We start from the raw sequence: 20,234 nt of genomic DNA on the forward strand, positions 1-20,234 counted from the left end.
TGAACGATCCGCGCTGGGAGCTGTTGGAACCATGAGGCTCGGGCTGACTCTCTCTCTGCACAAGGAAAGGAAGAAGGGATTTACAAGAATTTAGCAGACCGCAGGCCATCGGCAGTTGCAGCAGCTCACAGTTCACCACAACGAATGCCTCTTCAAACCACATAACTTGTCTGAGTTCAGGCCTGGACAGCAGCTGTGTAACAGGGCCTCACCCCCACATCCCAGTCCCCCCGAGGGTAACAACAGGGATCGTCAGAGGGAAGGGTTAAGTGGCCTCACAGTTGGGGTAAGGTGGGGTGGAATGTCAGGGGGGGATGGGATCGAGACCGCAGTTATATACCCAGGGCTCTGGTTCAGCGAGATAGACTCTCAGCCACTTCTGCTTTCTCGTTGTGTTGCCTGCCTGAGAGACGGAGGGCTGGGAGAACAGAACTCACAGTGCAAACCCACTCCGACTAAAATAAACCCTGTGGTTTCTGACTACTGGACAGGAGAGAGAGGTTCCGAGCAGTGCAGAACTGCAGCTCAGCTCTTCCCAGATCTGTTACCGGGGGGAGGGAGTCATTCACTGTTTCCTCCCTCCACCCACTGCTGATGGCTGAGCTGGTCCTGGGGTTGTGACCCTACACTCCCTGCCCAATAAATTCCATAAAACACAGGAGCAGAATTAGACCATCTGGCCCATCGAGTCTGCTACTCCATTTATTATTCCTCTCAACCTCGGCCTCCTACATTTTCCCCATAACCTTTGACACCCTGACTAATCAAAAACCTATTAACCTCTGCTTTAAACATACCCAATGACTTGCCCTCTAAAGTTATCTGTGGCAATGAATTCCACAGATTCATCATCCTCTGGCTAAAGAAATTCTTCCTCACTTCTGTTCTAAATGGATGTCCCATTATTCTGAGGCTGTGCCCACTAGTCCTAGACAGCCCACTAATGAAACATCATCTCTATGTCCACTCGATCTCTTTCTCTATGTCCACTCTATCTCTATCTCTATGTCCACTCTATCTCTATGTCTATGTCCACTCTATCTTTATCTCTATGTCCACTCTATCTCTATGTCTATGTCCACTCTATCTAGGCCAGGGGCCATTGACTCCTACTACTAACTGAGGGGTCAGTAGGCCCCAGGTTGGGAACGTCATACCTAGGCCTTTCAATATTCGATCAGTTTCAATTAGATCCTCCTTCATCCTTCTAAACTCCAGCAAATTTGATCTGCCCCACTTCTGAATTCTTCAGCTGAGTGCTGGTGTTTGCAAATTTTATAAGGTGAAAGTCCAGTCTCCCACGTTGCCAACGTCTCCCTTTCCCCACCAGACAGCTCCTTTGTCCTGAACCTCCCTATCAATCAATCCCTCCATTGACTGGGTCAATCCCTCCTCAGAATGCCTGACTGGCCCACTATCCTCACACCATAACTTTTAAAGAAGAGCTTTATTTGTCATATGTACATCAAAATATACAGTGAAATGCATCAATCAACACTGTCCCAGGATGTGCTAGGGGCAGCCTGCAAGTGTTGCCTTGCTTCCGGCACTAATGTAGCATGCTGATAGCTCACTAACCCTAACCTGATAACTCATTACTATCTCACTAACCCTAACCTGATAACTCACTGATAACTCACTAACCCTAACCTGATAACTCAGTAACCCTAACCTGTGCATCTTTGGACTGTGGGAGGAAACCAGAGCACCCGGAGGAAATCCACGTGGTCGGGGGAGAACGTGCAACTGCTTACAGGTTATATCAGCAATTGAACCCTAATCGCTGGTGCTGTAATGCATTACACAAATCAGTTACACTATCATGCAGCCATAGAACATAACCTTTTCAGTCCAGAGACAGCTCTGGGGGATCTGGCAAGTTTCTGATCCCTGAGTCAGTGTATGACCTGGGCCTTCCACACCATCACTGGACCCACTGGTCAGTGTCAGGTCTGCACGTGCAGGCTCCTCCTAGTCCACCCAGCTAACAGGATTCACCTGCTACTCATTTCAAACGCATAACCGGCAGCCTATTTAACCCAGTTCTCATCCACAGTCCTATTCACTCATTAAGCTAGTTGCTTTTTGCTTTCAATCTCCCTGCCTAAAGTTTACCTTCTTGTCTGATGTGTTTAGTTTCTGGCCTTCTTGTTTGTGACCCCTCATTGATTGTTATTTTGTAGTCAATTATTAAAGCTATTGTTTACCACTGAATCATCTCTGCTGCTCTGACACTCCCTGACAGTCAACCTGTGGCACTGGCAGAAGGTCAGACCCTCCCACTCTCTGGTGAGTCATACATGGGGATCCATAAAGTGCTGCCGATGGAAAGCCGGAATTCCAAATGCTGGGATCTAGGCTCGGACATCATGGCTCGATACACAGAATATCGGGATTCATGCAGAATGTTGAGGCTGTGAGGTGAAAGGTGGTGAGACTGGGGTTGGCGCACAATATACTAACAGGATTATGCTTACCACAGCATTCTCCCTGTTAATCCTAGTTTCCTACACTCAATCTATAACCCTCCAAGCTCTTCCCCTCCATGTACCTGTCCAAATGCCTCGAAAGTGTTGCTGTTGTACCCACCTCGACCACTTCCTCTGCCAGCTCACAACCCTCTGTGTGCAATTACCTCTAGAGCCTCTTTGAAATCTCTCCCTCATCTGTGCCCTCTAGTTTGGAACTCCCCCACTCTGGGGAAAGGCTATGACTGTTCACCTTGTGATTTTATAAACTTCTAAACCTCTCATTTCCCTGTGCTCCAAGGAGTAAAGACCTGACATGGCCAACCTCTCTGTATAACTCAGACCCTCTAGTCCAGACAACATCCTCGTAAATCTCTTCTGCACCTTCTCCAGCTTGACAAAGTCTTTCCTATAACAGGCTGACCAAAAGAGCACACAATACTCCAATCTGTCTTCGCTCTACCCCCAATCTCATTCTCTTGCTGCCCCCTCTTCCCATCTCTCTCACTCTCTACCCTACCCTCTCCCCTTCTCTTCCCCTCCCATTACTCTATCTCCTCTCTCCCCTCTCTCCCTCTTCCCCCTCTCTCCCCATCCCTCCATCCTCTCTTCCCCTCCTCTCCCCTCTCTCCCCCTCTCTCCCCACTCCCTCCGCGACCTCTCTCCTCTATTGGCCGCATGCACTCGCCATTTCTCTCTCTAACTGTAGCCACACTGTCTCTCAAGGCTGGCTGCCTCAGACCTCAACAGGAAACCCTCAGGGTCCAACCTCTTCACAGCTGCTGATGAATGAGGGCTGAGTGAACCGGCAGCCATGCACGGGGAACGCCCGTCACCACGGGGAGCAATCCCCATGCACGGGGAGGGAACGCCCATCACCACGGGGAGCAATCCCCATGCAGCGGGAACGCCCGTCACCACGGGGATCAATCTCCATGCACAGGGAACGCCCGTCACCACAGGGAGCAATCCCCATGCACGGGGAGGGAACGCCCGTCACCACGGGGAGCAATCCCCATGCACGGGGAACGCCCGTCACCACGGGGAGCAATCCCCATGCAGCGGGAACGCCCGTCACCACGGGGAGCAATCCCCATGCACGGGGAGGGAACACCCATCACCACGGGGAACAATCTCCATGCAGCGGGAACATCCGTCACCACGGGGAGCAGTCCCCATGCACGGGAACGCCCGTCACCACGGGGAGCAATCCCCATGCACGGGGAGGGAACGCCCGTCACCACGGGGAGCAATCTCCATGCAGCGGGAACGCCCGTCACCACGGGGAGCAATCTCCATGCAGCGGGAACGCCCGTCACCACGGGGAGCAATCCCCATGCACGGGGAACGCCCGTCACCACGGGGAGCAATCCCCATGCACGGGGAATGGCCGTGACACCTCTGTCACTTCAGGTGGATAATCTGCTGAGGAGGAGGAGGCCGATGTAAGGCGGTGGGGTAGGGTGGACAGTCCAAGCTGTCCTGGGATACCGTTACTGCATTAGAACCATCTCCTCCAACTCAACACCAGCGTGGGTGGAGTTGCATTTCCCGAGTGTCTATCACAGCCACATGTCATCCCAAGGTGGACAGGACCAGATTAATTTCACCAGCATATGCCATGACACTTGTTACCGTGACGGCAACAGCACAATGAAATGCATGATAAATAAATATAGAGAGAAAATACTGAGTTACATTAAGTATCTATATGTCAGTTATATAGTCTAGTAAATGGTATAAAAAATTCTGAGAGGTATACAGTGGATAGGATAAGTGCAAGCAACACACATAAAAGTTGCCGGTGAACGCAGCAGGCCAGGCAGCATCTCTAGGAAGATTCGGCCTGAAACGTCGACTGCTCCTCTTCCTACAGATGCTGCCTGGCCTGCTGCGTTCACCAGCAACTTTTATGTGTGTTGCTTGCATTTCCAGCATCTGCAGAATTCCTGTTGTTTGAGGATGAGTGCAAGCAGGCTTTTTCCACTGAGATTGGGTGGGACAACAACCAGAGGTCATGGGTTAAGGGTGAAAGGTGAGAAGTTTAAGGGGAACGTGAGGGGAAATTTCTTCACTCAGAGGGTCCATAAGACATTGCAACAGAACTAGGCCATTCAGTCCCTCGAGTCATTCCATCGTGGCTAATCCCAGCTCCCACTCAACTCCATACACCTGCCTTCTCGCCATATCCTTTGATTCCCTGACTGACCAAAAAACGATCAACTTCCACCTTAAGTAAACCCACGAACTTGGCCTCCACCGCAGTCTGTGGCAGAGCATTCCACAGATTCACTAATCTTTGGCTAAAAAAATTCCTCCTTAACTCTGTTCTAAAAGGTTGCCCCTCAATTTTGATGCTGTGCCCTCTAGTTCTGGATACCCCCACCAGAGGAAATACCCTCTCCACATCCACCCTATCCAGTCCTTTCAACGTTCTGTAGGTTTAAATTAGATCCTCCCCTCCCCCCATCCCCACATTCTTCTAAATTCCAATGAGTACAGGCCCAGAGCTGCCAAACGCTCCTCACAGGTCAACCTCTTCATCCCTGCGAGCCTCCGCTGGACTCTCTCCAATGACAACACATCCTTTCAGAGATATGGGGCCCAAAACTCTTGACAATACTCCAAGTGCAGTCTGACTAGTGTCCTATAAAACATCAGCATTATCTCCTGTCTTTTATATTCTATTCCCCTTGAAATCAATGCCAACATTACATTTGCCTTCTTTACCACAGACTCACCTGTAAATTAACCTTCTGGGAGAGACTGTGAGAGTGTGGAATGAGTTGCCAGCACATGGTGCATGTGAGCTCGATTTCAGTGATTAGGTACGTGGATGGTAGGGGTATGGAGGGTTCTGGTCCCAGTGCAGGTTGATGGGAGCAGGTAGTTTAAGTGGTTTCACCATGGATTAGACGGGCCAACGGACCTGCTTCTGTGCTGTACTTCCCTATGACTGTGACTCCTCAGCGTCTACCCTGGTTGGTCCTACTGAAGTGCAACACCTCACACTTGTCTGCATTAAACTTCATATGCCATTTTTCAGCCCATTTTTCCAGCTGGTCCAGATCCTGCTACAAGCCATGACAGCCTTCCTCGCTGTCCGCTACATCCCCAAACTTGGTTTCATCCGCAAATTTGCTGACCAAGTTAACAACATAATTTTCCAGATCATTGATATAGAAGACAAACAATGGACCCAGCACCAATCCCTGTGGCACACCACTAGTCACAGGCCTCCAGGCAGAGAGCCAACCATCTACTACCACTCTCTGGCTTTTCCCACATAGCTAATGTCTAATCTAATTTACTATATCAGTTTGAATGCCAAGTAACTGAACCTTCTTGACCAGCTGCTCATGCGGGACCTTGTCAAATGCCTTGCCAAAGCCCATGTGGACAATATCCACTGCCTTGCCTTCATCAAGAAATGATCGTTGACTTCAGGAGATCAAAGGACAGAGTACACACCCCCCTCCATATACATGGAGAGGTAGTGGAAAGTGTGGAAAACCTAAAGTTCCTTTGAGTTATGTTGTCAAAACAGCTGACATAGACCACCAACACCTCACTGCTTGTGAAAAAGGCACAACAAAGACTCTTCTTCCTCAGAAAGCTGAAACAGGCCAAACTCCCACAAAAGTTGTTAGTTAACTTCTACAGAAGCACAATTGAAACCATCCTGACCGACAGCGCCACAGTGTGGTATGCCAGCTGCACAGCCGCTGAGTGACAAGACCTGCATCGCGTGGTGAAGGCGGCCCAGCGGATTGTCAGGATGGAGCTCCCAGGACTGGACACCATCTATTCCAGCAGACTCAGGAGGAAAGCAATCAGCATAACCAGAGACACCACACACCCCGGCCACTCCCTGTTCGACCCGCTGCCGTCCAGCAAAAGGATCAGGACACTAAAAGCCAGAACAAATAGACTGAGGAACAGCTTCTATCCCAGAGCTGTGGCCTCCATCACACCACTCCCACAGAACAATGACTGAAACTGTGAGCACACACATGCAGACACAAGGACTCTAATACTTGCACTAACGGCACTCTGTGCATTACTGTGATATTCTGGTGCTGCTGCAACTTATTTTCTGCTACTTATCTATTTAATATTGTTTCTCTATTGCTGTCTTGTTTTTATCTACCACTTTATTTAATTGCCTGAGAGGAAGCCAAACAGAGTTTCATTGTACCTATGTATAATGACAATAAAGATCATTCAATTCAACTTGCCTGGTAACTTCCTCGAGAAGCTCTGTAAGATAGGCTAGATATGACCTACCACACACAAGGCCATGCTGACAATCGCTAATCAGTCCCTGCCTTTCCAAATACTCATATATCTGGTTCTTTAGAATATCTTCCAATAACTTTCCCACTACTGATGTCAGGCACATCGGCTGATAATTTCCTAGTTTATTTTTAGAGTCTTTCTTAAACAACATAACAACATTGGCTATCCTCCAATGTCACTCAGTATGTTTTAAATATTTCTGCTAGGGCTCCAGCAATTTCCACACTCGCCTACTGCAGGGTCCAATGGAACACTCTGTGCTGAAATAATTAATGATCAAATGGCCAACTAAGCTAATCACTATGGACATCACAATGTCCATATCCTTCCATTTCCTCACATCTATGTGCCTATCTAAATGTCTTTTAAAACTCTCATGTATCTGCCACTACTTCATTTTTCAAACAGTCAAACTGTGGATAGGAAGATCCCACAAGTAGCAAGGTGATAATTTACCAGCTGTGGGATGGAGACAGACCAGGGCAGGAGCGAAGATCCTGTTCATTGATAATAGTCAATGGTGGATACACTTGGTAGGTCAGTTAGCATCTGTGAAGAGTCAACGTTTTGGATGGAAGGGGGCAGGAGGAAAACCAGACCATCACACTCTGACTGGCTCTGCAGCTGTCCACAAGCTCCTGGGTCCGCCGAACTGTCGGTCTTGGGGGGTGCGGGATAGGGTTTCAGGTTGGGATGTTGAGTTTGTGCTCAGATCCCTGATCCCACTACCTCTGTCCATGGGCTGAAGGTGTCTCCGAGCATTGACATTCTTCACTGCCCTGCTGGAGAAGGTGCTCCCTCAGTGCTGATGGTACGTTGGTAAAATAGTTTATTATTATGTCGTTTACTGTGAGACAGTGAAAAACTTCTCCATACAGATCAATTCATTACACAGTGCACTGAGGCAGTACAAGGGAAAACAATAACAGAAAGCAGAATAAAGTGCTACAGCCACAGAGAAAGTGTAGCTCAGTCAGACAAGGTCATAATGAGGTAGATTGTGAGGTCAAGAATCCATCTTATCATACTTGGGGACCATTCAGTTGTCTGATAACAGTGGGATAGAAGCTGTCTTTGAGCCTGGCGGTACGTGTTTTCTCCCTAATGGGAACGAGGAGAGTGTCCGGGGCTTGATTACTCTGGCTGTTTTACTGAGACGCTGAGATGTGTAGACAGAGCCCATAGAGGGGAGGCTGGTTTCCACCATGAGCACAGCCTTGTCCACAACCCTGCACTTTCCAGCGATCTTGTACAGGGCAGTTACCAGACCAAGCGGTGAAGCACCCAGATAAGATAAGTTTTATGGTGCATCAATAAAAATGGTGAGGGTCAAATTCCTTTAGCTCCCTGAGGAAGTGGCAGAGCTGGTGAGCCACGATGTCTATGCGTTTGGACTACGACAGGTTAATGATGATGCTCACTCCAAGGGACACGAAGCTCTCACCCCTCTCAATCACAACACCATTGATGTGGACAGACATGTGCACCCCCCACCCCTTCCTGAGGTCAATAACTGCTCAATGGGGAGGGAGTCCCTGGATTTAGCCCCGACCAAGGAGTGTCTGATGCCCAACCCTTGGCCAGCCTAACACTCCCCAGACAGCACCCCCAGAGTCCCCAGAGGGGCAAATTGTAACAGGATACATCGTCAGTTTATATCCAGGATTGCCCTGACATTTGGGGCAATGTCTCAGAGGAGGTCTGCTCCACGGAACTCTAGACACCAGGTCTGACCAACTCTGGAGATGGTGCCTGTCCCTTTAAGGAAAATGCTGTCCCCGATTGCCCTCGCAGGAACCTCGCTCATTGATTGTTGGTGACCAGCTGCCCCCTGCTGTTACTTCCCGGTATTTCGCCCCATTCATAATTCAGTCGAAAGCTGAGCTGAGCCCCCCAGGGCCTGGAGAAGGAAACCCAGATTTAACCCTACAAACACGGAACGTCCAGAGGTTAGCAAGGTAACCAGTCGGGCAGGTGGAGACAATCGGTGTGGGCTGATTGCAGAGTTTGGAAGTTGGCAGAGAGTCTGAACATTGGATCCGGGTTGCAAGTGGTTGTCATCAACCATCAGGGTTTTGAACCGATCTGCACAACACTAAACCTACCTGAGCAAAGGAAACACTTTCACAGAGGGATAGGGTGTGCAGAAAGTTACCAGCTAACTACCTTTCTCTCTCTCTCTCTCTCTCTCTCCTCTCTGTCTGTCTCTCTCTGTCCCTCTCTCTCTCCTCTCCCTCTCACCCACCCCATTCTCTCTCTCTCTGCCTCTCCCTCCCTGCCTCCCGCCTCTCTCTTCTCTCTCTCCCCATTTCCCCTCTCTCCTCTCTCTCCTGTCTCTCCTTCCCATCAATTTCAAAACTCAAATATATGTTCTTATTCCTAAACTACTTTAGGAATGCTTGCATTGTGTCCTCGTGTGGCAAATCCAGCATACAGCAACACGCAAGGCTGCAGAATAGTGGACAGACCCTGCTCCATCACGGGTGCAGACCACCCCAGCACTGACAGCACCCAGAGGTGCTGCTTCTGTCACAAGGATCCCACCATCCGGACCACCCCAGCACTGACAGCACCCAGAGGTGCTGCTTCTGTCACAAAGATCCCACCATCCGGACCAGTCCCTTCTTGCAGCAACCACCGAGCAGGAGGTACAGAAGCCTGAAGTCCCACACCAGCAGGTTCAGGAACAGCTAATTCCCTACAACCATCAGATCCTTGTGAATCGCTAACCCCACTCAGCAAGGAACACCAGGCCACTTCTGACACTACCATGCACCTGTCTCTAATCGTGTCTGGTTCTCGCACAAGGTTGGTGCCTACACAGTTTCCTTCACTATTTTTTACAATGTTTGTGTATAATTTGTATTCTGTGCGCTGTCTGTTCCAGATTGGATCAGAAGGCCTTCTTTGGTCAGGGTTGACCATTGATATTGCGTTTACACCGGAGTCGATTTGCAAGCCAGGGCAGCACGTTATGAAGAGCAACGTGTTGACCATGCGGCAGGCTCTGCCTCTCCGTACAGCTGATGAACCCAAAGGAATGGCAGAGACCCAAACACAAGTGGCGTGGTAGGACCTGAAGTTGAAGGAGTTGGCGTCGGATTACCTTAGGGACTCCAGCCCCAGATATTTCCTTGGGGTTTACTCCACTGAGTGGGTATAGCCACGAGGCAGCAAAGGTTTGAGATCAGAGTTTTCCTTCTAGAAGAGCTGTCAACCACACTGACAAGCCCCATCTGGCTGATGTCTATGACCAACTATTAATCTGCCTACTTCCATCAAGTGTACCCGGACCATAGCCGTCCATATCCCTCCCATCTATGTACCTATCCAAACTTCTCGTAAATGTTGGATCTGGAATCACATCCACCACTTGTGCTGGTAGATCGTTCCACACTCTGAGTGAAGAAATTCCCCTCACGTTCCCCTTAAACATTTCACCTTTCACTCTTAACCCATGACCTCTAGTTCTAGTCTCACCCAATCACAGCGGAAAAAGCCTGCTTGCATTTATCCTATCTGTACCCCTGTACACCTCTATCAAATCCCCCCTCATTCTCCTACGCTCCAGGGAATAAAAACCGAACCTATTCAACCTTCCGTATATCTCAGGCCCTCCAGTCCCGGCACCCCCCAGTAACTTCCTCTGCTCTCCTTCGAGCTCCTTGAGCAATGTTGGGAGTTGCACCCGTCAGGGCAGTGCTGCGTTCTGTCACACCGTGACTTCAGCCATATTGCCAGTGGAAGAGGTGACGAGGTGACTCAGGCCCTAAGTACAACCCTCCCCTACTCCGTGTTTGCAGCCATGGTATATCTGGGCCTGATGCCCTGCGTTTCTGGATGAGGAGGCTTTCGAGAGGAGATTTACCAGGATGCTGTCGGGATTAGACAGCATGTCATATGAGGACTGGCTGAGCAATCTAGGGCTTTTCTCTTTGCAGTGAAGGAGGATGGGAGGTGAACAAGGTGATCGGCAGCATAGATAATTAGCGCCTTTTTAGGGGGGCATAACTTTAACGTGATTGGAGGTAAATTATAGGAGGGATGACGGAGGTGAGTTTCTTTACACAGAGGATGGGGGGTGTATAGAACGCGCTGCCAGGCGCGGTGGAAAACTACTAGAGTCACTATGAGGCTCTTAGACAAACACGTTGACAAAAGAAAAATGGAGGCTATGCAGGAGGGGAGGAGTGGATTGATCTTATACCGGCACAATATTGTGGGCCGAAGGGCCTGTACTGTTCCAAGCTCTGTGTTTTAACTCCTGTGCTAAAGTCCTGGGCCGTGTTCATTAACCACAAACACCCACACCCATTTCCTCGGTGCAAGGTCTGTCATTAGCTTTACGTTTACCAGGACTACTCTCTCCCACAAGCAGGGGAGTTCCTCCGGAGTTCAGCTCTTTGATCACTGATTCATAGCCTCAGTGAACAGGTTGTAAGTCAGTGCTGTCTGATCACACTGTAGAGATCACCCTCCACTATTGGTGACAAGTGGTTGAGAAGCTCGATTAAGATCATAAGACGTAAGAGCAGAATTAGGCCATTTGGCCCATCAGGTCTGCTCTGCCACTCAATCATAACCAATCCTTTCTTTCTCCCCCTCTCAGTCCCACTCCCCAGCCTTCTCCCTGTAACCTTTGATACTGTGGCCAATCAAGAACCTATCAATCTCTGCCTTAAATACACCCAACGACCTAGCCTCCACAGCTGCTTTTGCTAACAACTTCCACAAATTCTCCACCCTCTGGCTAAGGAAATGTCTCTGCATCTCTATTTTAAATTAATGCCTCTCTATCCCGAGGCTGTGCCCGTTTGTCCTTGAGTCCTCCGCCAGGAAGACATTTGTTTCATATCTACTCTGTCTAGGCCTTTCAAAATTCGAAAGGTTTCAATGAGATCCCCCCTCATCCTTCTAAATTCCAGCGAGTACAGACCCAGAGCCATCAAATGTTCCTCATATGATAACCCTTTCATTTCCAAAATCATCGTTGTGAACCTCCTCTGAACCCTCTCCAATGTCAGCACATCTTTTCGTAGATAAGAAACCCAAAACTGTTCACAATACTCAGGGTGAGGCCTCACCAGTGCCTTATAAAGCCTCAGCATCACATCCTTGCTCTTGTACTCTAGACCTCTTGAAATGAATGCTAACATTGCATTTGCCTTCCTCACCACCAACTCAACCTGCAAGTTAACCTTAAGGGTGTTACAGCACAAGGACTCCCAAGTCCTTTTGGACCTCAGATTTTTGGATTCTCTCCCTGTTTAGAAAATAGTCTGCACATTTATTTCTACTACCAAAGTGCATGACCATGCATTTTCCAACATTGTATTTCATTTGCCACTTTCTTGCCCATTCTTCTAATCTGTCTAAGTCCTTCTGCATCCTACCTGTTTCCTCAACACCACCTGCCCCTCCACCACTCTTCATATCATCTGCAAAATTGGCAACAAAGCCATCTATTCCATCATCTCTATCACTTATATACAGCATAAAAAGAAATGGTCCCAACAAGGGCGCCTGCAGAGAACCACTAGTCACCGGCAGCCAACCAGAAAAGGATCCTTTTATTCCCACTCACTGCCTCCTACCAATCAGCCAATGCTCTAACCACGTTAGTAACTTTCCTGAAACACTGCTACATCAGACTTTACTTTCTCCCTATCAAATTTCAAGTTGAACTCAATCATATTGTGATCACTGGCTCCTAAAGGTTCCTTTACCTTAAGCTTCCTAATCATCTCTGGTTCCTTACATAACACCAACTCAGTACAGCTGATCCCTTAGTAGGCTCAACAACAAACTGCTCTAAATAGCCATTTCATAGGTATTCAACAAATTCACTCTCTTGAGATTCATTACCAACCTGATTTTCACAATCTACCAGCATGTTAAAATTTCCCATGACTGTCATAACATTGCCTTTTTGACTCGCCTTTTCTATTTCCTGTTGTAATCTGTGGCCCACATTCCAGCTACCGTTGGGAGGCCTGTATATAACTGCCATCAGGGTCCTTTTACCCTTGCAGTTTCTTAAGTAAACCCACAAAGATTCAACATCTTCTAATCCTATGTCAAATTTTTCTAATAATTTGATGCCATTCTTTTCTAGCAGAGCCATGCCACCTCACCCCCCCCCCGCCTACCTTCCTGTCCCTCCGATATAACGAGTAACCTTGGACATTCAGCTCCCAACTCCAACCATCCTTCAGCCACGATTCAGTGATGGTCACAACATCATATCCAACAATCTGTAAAAGTGTAACAAGATCATCCACCTTATTTCTTACACTGTGTGTATTGAGATATAACATTTTGAGTACTGTATTTGTTACCCTTTTTGATTTTGCATCCCTAATGCACTGATACTCACCCTGCTGGCTGCAGTTTTGTCCTGCCATCTGCCTGCCCTTCCTAACAGTCTGACTGCTCGCCATCTTTGCTTTTTTTATTATCTGTCCTATCCCGAGTCCCTTCACTCTGGTTCCCACCCCCTGCCAAATTAGATTAAACCCTCCCCAACAGCTCTAACAAAGCTGCCCACCAGAATATTGCTCCCCCTCAGGTCCAGGTGCAACCTGTCCCTTTTGTACAGGTCATAACTCCCCCAGAAGAGATCCCAATGATCCAAGAACCTGAAGCCATAACCCCTGCACCAGCTTCTCAGTGTCGCATTTCTCTGCCAAATCATCCTGTTTCCACCCTCACTGTGTGTGACACAAGTAGCAATCCAGAAATTATTACCCTGGAGGTCCTGCTTCTCAGCTTTCTGTCTAGCTCTCTAAGTTCTCTCTTCAGGACCTCTTTGCTTTTCCTTCCAATGTCATTGGTACCAATATGTACCAAGACATCCGGTTGCTCCCCCTCGCACTCCAAAATGCTGTGGACGCGATCTGAGATCCACAGATGCCAGACCTGATCCTGGCACTGGGAGGCAACATACCAATTAGGTGCCAAGTTCACGTCCACAGACTGGATTTCTTTAGCCTGATCACCCCTATTGGGGCATAGGCCATGGAAAGCATCTCGCCAGAGTCCAGGTGTAGCCCATGTTCCTGCTGCATCCTTCCTTTCCCAGGGGTGAGGTTTTCGGAGCATTGTTGTAGCTCTGGCTTTTTATGGGATGGGTAGTTAAACGCTCTCTTCGCAGCTAGGCCTTGGACTGTACATGTTGGAGTCAGACAGGATATAGATCATATTGAAGTACAGCACAGTACAGGCCTTTTGGCCCACTATGTTGAGCCAATCCTTTAACCCACTTCACTTCCCTGCCACCTGCCCTTCATTTTTCTATTGTCCACGTGCCCATGATGTGCGTGGTAAAGATGGGATGCCGCTGGGTAGAGGCTGGTGTGACTGAGTGAGGATGGCTACTCTGCACTCTGTCGTAGGCCACATTGTTAAGAAGCATTCAGTCATCGAGTAGGGAAACAGGCCTTCGGCCCAACTCGTCTACTGCTGTCTGCACACATTGAGGAGTAAGGAATATTGAACAGATATTTTGATGCACCGATATGGGCACTATTTAAAATATTCTACTTGTGGTTGTTTGGGGGATAAATATTCACAGGGGGCGTGTTAGGGGGAGACAAGTAGAGTGGGTGACAGCCAGAGAATCCAAATGTTGACTGAGTATACAGGGCAGGACCAGCAGAGGGAACCAGAGAGCCGAGCACAGACCGACACAATATTGATAGCACCTTCCACAACCCTGGGACGTCCCAGAGTTCACTACACACATGCAAGTACATTTATACTGTAGGTACTATTGCAGTGTACAAGGTTGCTACACAGAAAGCTCCCACAAACTGTGACGTGCTCTCATGACACAAGTTCTTCAGCACTGCCACTTAAATTCAGCCTGGTAACCCACTTCACCCGGAGCTGAACTATTCTGAGACTGTGCCCTTTAGTCCTAGACTCCCTCACTATAGGAAACATCCTCTCCACATCCACTCTATCTGTGTCCTATGGTCCTAGACTCCCCCACCATGGGAAACATCCTCTCCACATCCACTCTATCTGTGTCCTCTGGTCCTAGACTCCCCCACCATGGGAAACATCCTCTCCATATCTACTCTATCTGTCCCCTCTGGTCCTAGACTCCCCCACTGTAGGAAGCGTCCTCTCCACATCTACTCTATCTGTGCCCTCAGGTCCTAGACCCCCCCACTGTAGGAAACATCCTCTCCACATCCACTCTATCTGTGTCCTATTGTCCTAGACTCCCCCACTGTAGGAAACGTCCTCTCCACATCCACTCTATCTGTGCCCTCAGGTCCTAGACTCCCCCACTGTAGGAAACATCCTCTCCACATCCACTCTATCTGTGCCCTCTGGTCCTAGACTCTCCCACTATAGGAAACATCCCCTCCACATCCACTCTATCTGTGCCCTCTGGTTCTAGACTCCCCCACCATGGGAAACATCCTCTCCACATCTACTCTATCTGTCCCCTCTGGTCCTAGACTCCCCCACTGTAGGAAACGTCCTCTCCACATCTACTCTATCTGTGCCCTCAGGTCCTAGACCCCCCCACTGTAGGAAACATCCTCTCCACATCCACTCTATCTGTGTCCTATTGTCCTAGACTCCCCCACTGTAGGAAACGTCCTCTCCACATCCACTCTATCTGTGCCCTCAGGTCCTAGACTCCCCCACTGTAGGAAACATCCTCTCCACATCCACTCTATCTGTGCCCTCTGGTCCTAGACTCTCCCACTATAGGAAACATCCCCTCCACATCCACTCTATCTGTGCCCTCTGGTTCTAGACTCCCCCACCATGGGAAACATCCTCTCCACATCCACTCTATCTGTGTCCTCTGGTCCTAGACTCCCCCACTGTAGGAAACGTCCTCTCCACACCCACTCTATCTGTGCCCTCTGGTCCTAGACTTCCCCCCACCATGGAAAACATCCTCTCCACATCCACTCTATCTGTGTCCTCTGGTCTTAGACTCCCCCACTACAGGAAATATACTCTCCACATCCACTCTATCTGTGTCCTCTGGTTCTAGACTCCCCACTATAGGAAACGTCCTCTCCACATCCACTCTATCAGTGTCCTCTGGTCCTAGACTCCCCCACTACGGGAAACATCCTCTCCACGTCCACTCTATCTGTGTTTTCTGGTCCGAGACTCCTCCACTATAGGAAACATCCTCTCCACATCCACTCTATCTAGGCCTTTCAATATTCTATAGGATTCATTGTGTCCTTCCTTCCACACCCCACACCCCCATTCTTCCAAACTACAGCGAGTACAGGTCCAAAGCCATCAAACGCTTCTCATTCCTTTCATACCTGGAATCATTCTCGTGAATCTCCTCTCGAACCTCTGCAATGCCAGCACATCGGTAATAGAGTTTTGACCAGCGAGCAATCCGTGTTTCTGATCAATTAGCAAGAGCAAAGTAAAGGAAGGCAGGAGCAAGCACAGTGGCTGTCATCTGAGTGGGCAGAGTCAGAGTGGTGATCTGGAGGCTTTAGCTCCTCGAGGCTTCAATCAGAGATAACAAGAAATGAAAAGGATCTAGGTTAATTTTTTTTTCACATCCCTTCTTTATGTCTGCTGAGCTAGGACAGTGGAGATGACAGGCAGGATAGTGGAATGCTCCTCTTGCGGGATGTGGGAAGGCAGGGAGACCTCCAGTGTCCCTGGCGACAACAACTGCCAGAAGGGCATCGAGCTTCAGCTTCCAACAATTCACGTTAAGGATTTGGAGCTGGAATTGGATGAACATTGGATCATTCAGGAGGCTGAAGGGGTGATAAATAGGACATATAGAGAGGCTGTCCCAACACCAAGGGGGAATGGGGGAAGAAGAGGCACGCTGTGGTGACAGAGAATTCGTTAGTTAGGGGGAACGGGCAGGAGGTTCGGTGGGCCAGAATGACACTGCCAGAAAGAGATTGCCTCCCGGGTGCCAGGGCCAGGGACATCCTAGATCGAGTCTTCATCATTCTTAAGTGGGAGGGTGAACAACCAGAGGTCGTGGTCCATAGAGGTTCCAATGACATGGGTAGGATGAGTGATGATGTTCTGCAAAGCGTGTTCAGGAGGTAGGTGCTAAGCTGAAGAGCGGAACCTCCAGGGTTGTGACCTCAGGATTGATACCTGTGCCACGCGCTAGTGAGGCCAGAACTATGAAGATTAAATAGCTTAATACCTAGCTAAGGAGTTGGTATAGGAGGGAGGGCATAAGATTTTTGGATCATTGGGCTCTCTTCCAGAGAAGTTAGGACCTGTACGGAAGGGATGGTTTGCACCTGAACTGGAAGGGGACTAATATTCTAGTGGGAAGTGCTGTCTGAACTAGAGTTGCAGGGATATAGGAGCCAGAGTGTCAGAACAGTTAGTGGAGAGGTTGTGCAGACAGATGTTGGTAAGACCTCAGACAAAGTCAGCAATCAAAAGGTTGAACATTGTGTGACTAGTGTTCTGAGCTGCGTATATTTCAATGCAGGAGGTATCATAGGGAAGGCGGATGAGCTCAGGGCATGGATCAGCACCTGGAATTATGACGTTGTAACCATCCGTGAGACTTGATTGCAGAAGGGGCAGGACTGATAGCTCAATATTAACATAGAACATAGAAATCTACAGCACATTACAGGCCCTTTGGCCCATAATGTTGTCCCGAAGATGTAACCTACTCTAGAAATTGCCTAAAATTACCCTACCACATAGTCCTCTATTTTTCTAAGCTCCATGTACCTATCTAAGAGTCTCTTAAAAGACCCTGTTGTATCCGCCTCCTCCACCATCATCAGCAGTGCATTCCACACACTCACCACTCTCTGCATAAAAAACTTACCCCTGACATCTCCTCTGTATCTACTTCCAAGCACCTTAAAACTATGCCCCCTCATGTTAGCCATTTCAACCCTGGGAAAAAGCCTCTGACTATCCAAACAATCAATACCTCTCATCATTTTATACACCTCTATCAGGTCACCTCTCATCCTCCGTCGCTCCAAGGAGAAAAGGCTGAGTTCACTCAACCTATTCTCAGAAGGCATGCTCCCCAGTCTAGGCAACAGCCTTGTAAATCTGCTCTGCACTCTCTCTATAGTATCCACATCTTTCCTGTAGTGAGGTGACCAGAAATGAACACAGTACTCCAAGTGGGGTCTGACCAAGGTCTTATACCGCTGTAACATTCCAGGGTTCTGTTGTTTTAGACGTGACAGAGTGGGAGGGATCAAAGGAGGAGGGGTGGTGTTACTCGTCAGGGAAATTGTCACAGCAGTTTTCCATCAGGACAGACTGGAGAACTCATCTAGTGAGGCATTATGGGTGGAATTGAGAAATAAGGAAGGTATGGCCACGTTAATGGGGCTATATTACAGACCATTCAACAGTCCGAGGGATTTAAAGGAACACATTTGTAAAGAGATCCCTGGCTGTTACAAGAAACATAAGCTTGTTATAGTAGGTGATTTTAACTTTCCCCAAATTGAATGAGAATCCCAAACTGTAAAAGGACTAGATGGGATAGAGTCTGTCAAAAATGTTCAGGAAAATTTCCACCGGTATCTTAAGGAAAGGTACTATTCATAAAGTCTCACTTTATGCTGATGACCTATTGCTTTTTATATCTAATGTTACAACTTCTTTACCCTCTATGTTTCTTTTACTGACTAATTTTAGTCAGTTTTCAAGATATAAATTGAATTTACATAAGAGTGAATTTAAATAATTTGATACCAACCGATATTAACCTTCCTTTTAAAATTTTAAGAAAACAATTTACATATTTGGGTGTAACAATCACTAAGAATTATGAAGATCTATTCAAAGAAAATTTTCTAACCTTCATGAATTACGTGAAAAAGACACTTTCTAATTGGTCGCCTCTCTCTTTATCATTGATTGGACGAATTAATTCTATTAAAATGAATATTTTACCTAAATTTCTATACTTTTTTCAAGCCGTACCTGTTTTTATTCCCGTCTTTTTTTGATTCTTTAGATTCGATTCTTTCTTCCTATATATATGGAAGAACAGAAAACCCCGATTAAATAAAGCCCACCTTCAAAAAATTAAAAAGAATGGAGGCCTTGTTGTACCCAATTTTAGGTTATATTATTGGGCAATTAACATACGAAATCTTGCATTCTGTTTATATTATATTAATCGTGAGGATTGTCCAATATGGGTCTTTTTGGAAGCCAACTCTGTTATGAAATTTTCTATTACGTCTCTTCTTGGATCCTCTCTTCCTTTATCTTTAAATAAATTAACTGACAGTTTGGTGGTTAAACACACTTTGAGGATCTGGCTGCAGTTTAGATAACATTTCGGTTTATCAAGATTTTCCCTTTCTAGTCCTATTTTTTCTAATATTTTTTTAAACCATCTACGACCGGTCTGTTTTTTAGAGAATGGGATAGATTAGGCACTAAATGATTTCAGGATCTGTTTGATGGAGGGAACCTTTCTTCTTTTGAGCAGCTCTCAGTGAGATATAACTTATCAAATACCCACTTTTTTCAATATCTACAGATTAGAGATTTTTTAAGATCTAAACTACATATATTTCCTACCAACCTGGATATGAACATAATAGATGTAAGTTTTAATTTGAAACCTTTTGATAATGGCTCAATATCTTATATTTATGGTCTGTTGTTGGGACTGAGAATGGCTCCTTCAGACAAAATTTAAAAAGATTGGGAAAAGGATTTACAGACTTCATTATCTGATGAGATCTGAAGGGCTATTTTCAAAATGGTTAATTCTTCATCATTATGTGCTGGTCATTCCCTCCTACAGTTTAAAGTAATACACAGGGCTCATATGTCTAAAGACAAGATCTCTAGTTTTTTTGCAGATATATCTCCTTATTGTGACAGATGTAATAATGGAGAGGCTTCATTAATTCATATGTTTTGGTCATGTTCGAGCCTTGAAAAATATTGTAAAGATGTATTCCAAACTTTTTCTGTACTTTTTAAAGTTAATTATAAACCCAATGACTGCCTTATTTGGTATTGTTGAGGAAAGAGCTATAATTTTGGAGCCTCATTTGCGGGTACTGGCTTTTATTTCTCTTAAGGCTAGGAGGGAAATCTTGCTTAAATGGAAGAAGGTTGCCCCCCCTACACATGCTCAATGGTTATGCGATGTTATGTCATGTTTAAATTTAGAGAGGTTTCGTTGTTCGACTTCTGATTCTATTTAAGATTTTGAAACGCTATGGGGACCCTTTCTGAACTATTTTGAAAATCTGTGAATTGTTATTATTAATGAAATATAGATCTGGGCTATTATTATAAAACACTATATGGTAAAGTACTCTTTTTTTTCTTGTTTTTTTACCAACCAGCTTTGTCTTGGTAGTGGGTATAGATTTTTTTATAATATAATTAACCATATTATTGTATTTCATAATTCAATTTATCTTATTTGATTGATCATGAATATGGGATACCTTGATTGTATCAGTGTGATTTATA

General features: G+C 46.9%; 1 long non-coding RNA gene across 1 annotated transcript; it reads right to left on the reverse strand.

Annotated features, from left to right (window-relative positions):
• Nucleotides 1–37: 37 nt before the first annotated feature.
• Nucleotides 38–18,740, reverse strand: LOC134337456 (uncharacterized). Its single transcript, XR_010016006.1, has 3 exons — nt 18,714–18,740; nt 12,917–13,021; nt 38–55 (listed from the first exon to the last, which is right to left on the reverse strand). It is a non-coding gene; the product is annotated as an uncharacterized LOC134337456 (long non-coding RNA).
• Nucleotides 18,741–20,234: the final 1,494 nt, after the last annotated feature.

The sequence above is a fragment of the Mobula hypostoma genome, chromosome 24 (assembly GCF_963921235.1).
Source record: "Mobula hypostoma chromosome 24, sMobHyp1.1, whole genome shotgun sequence".
NCBI classification, from domain to species: domain Eukaryota; kingdom Metazoa; phylum Chordata; class Chondrichthyes; order Myliobatiformes; family Myliobatidae; genus Mobula; species Mobula hypostoma.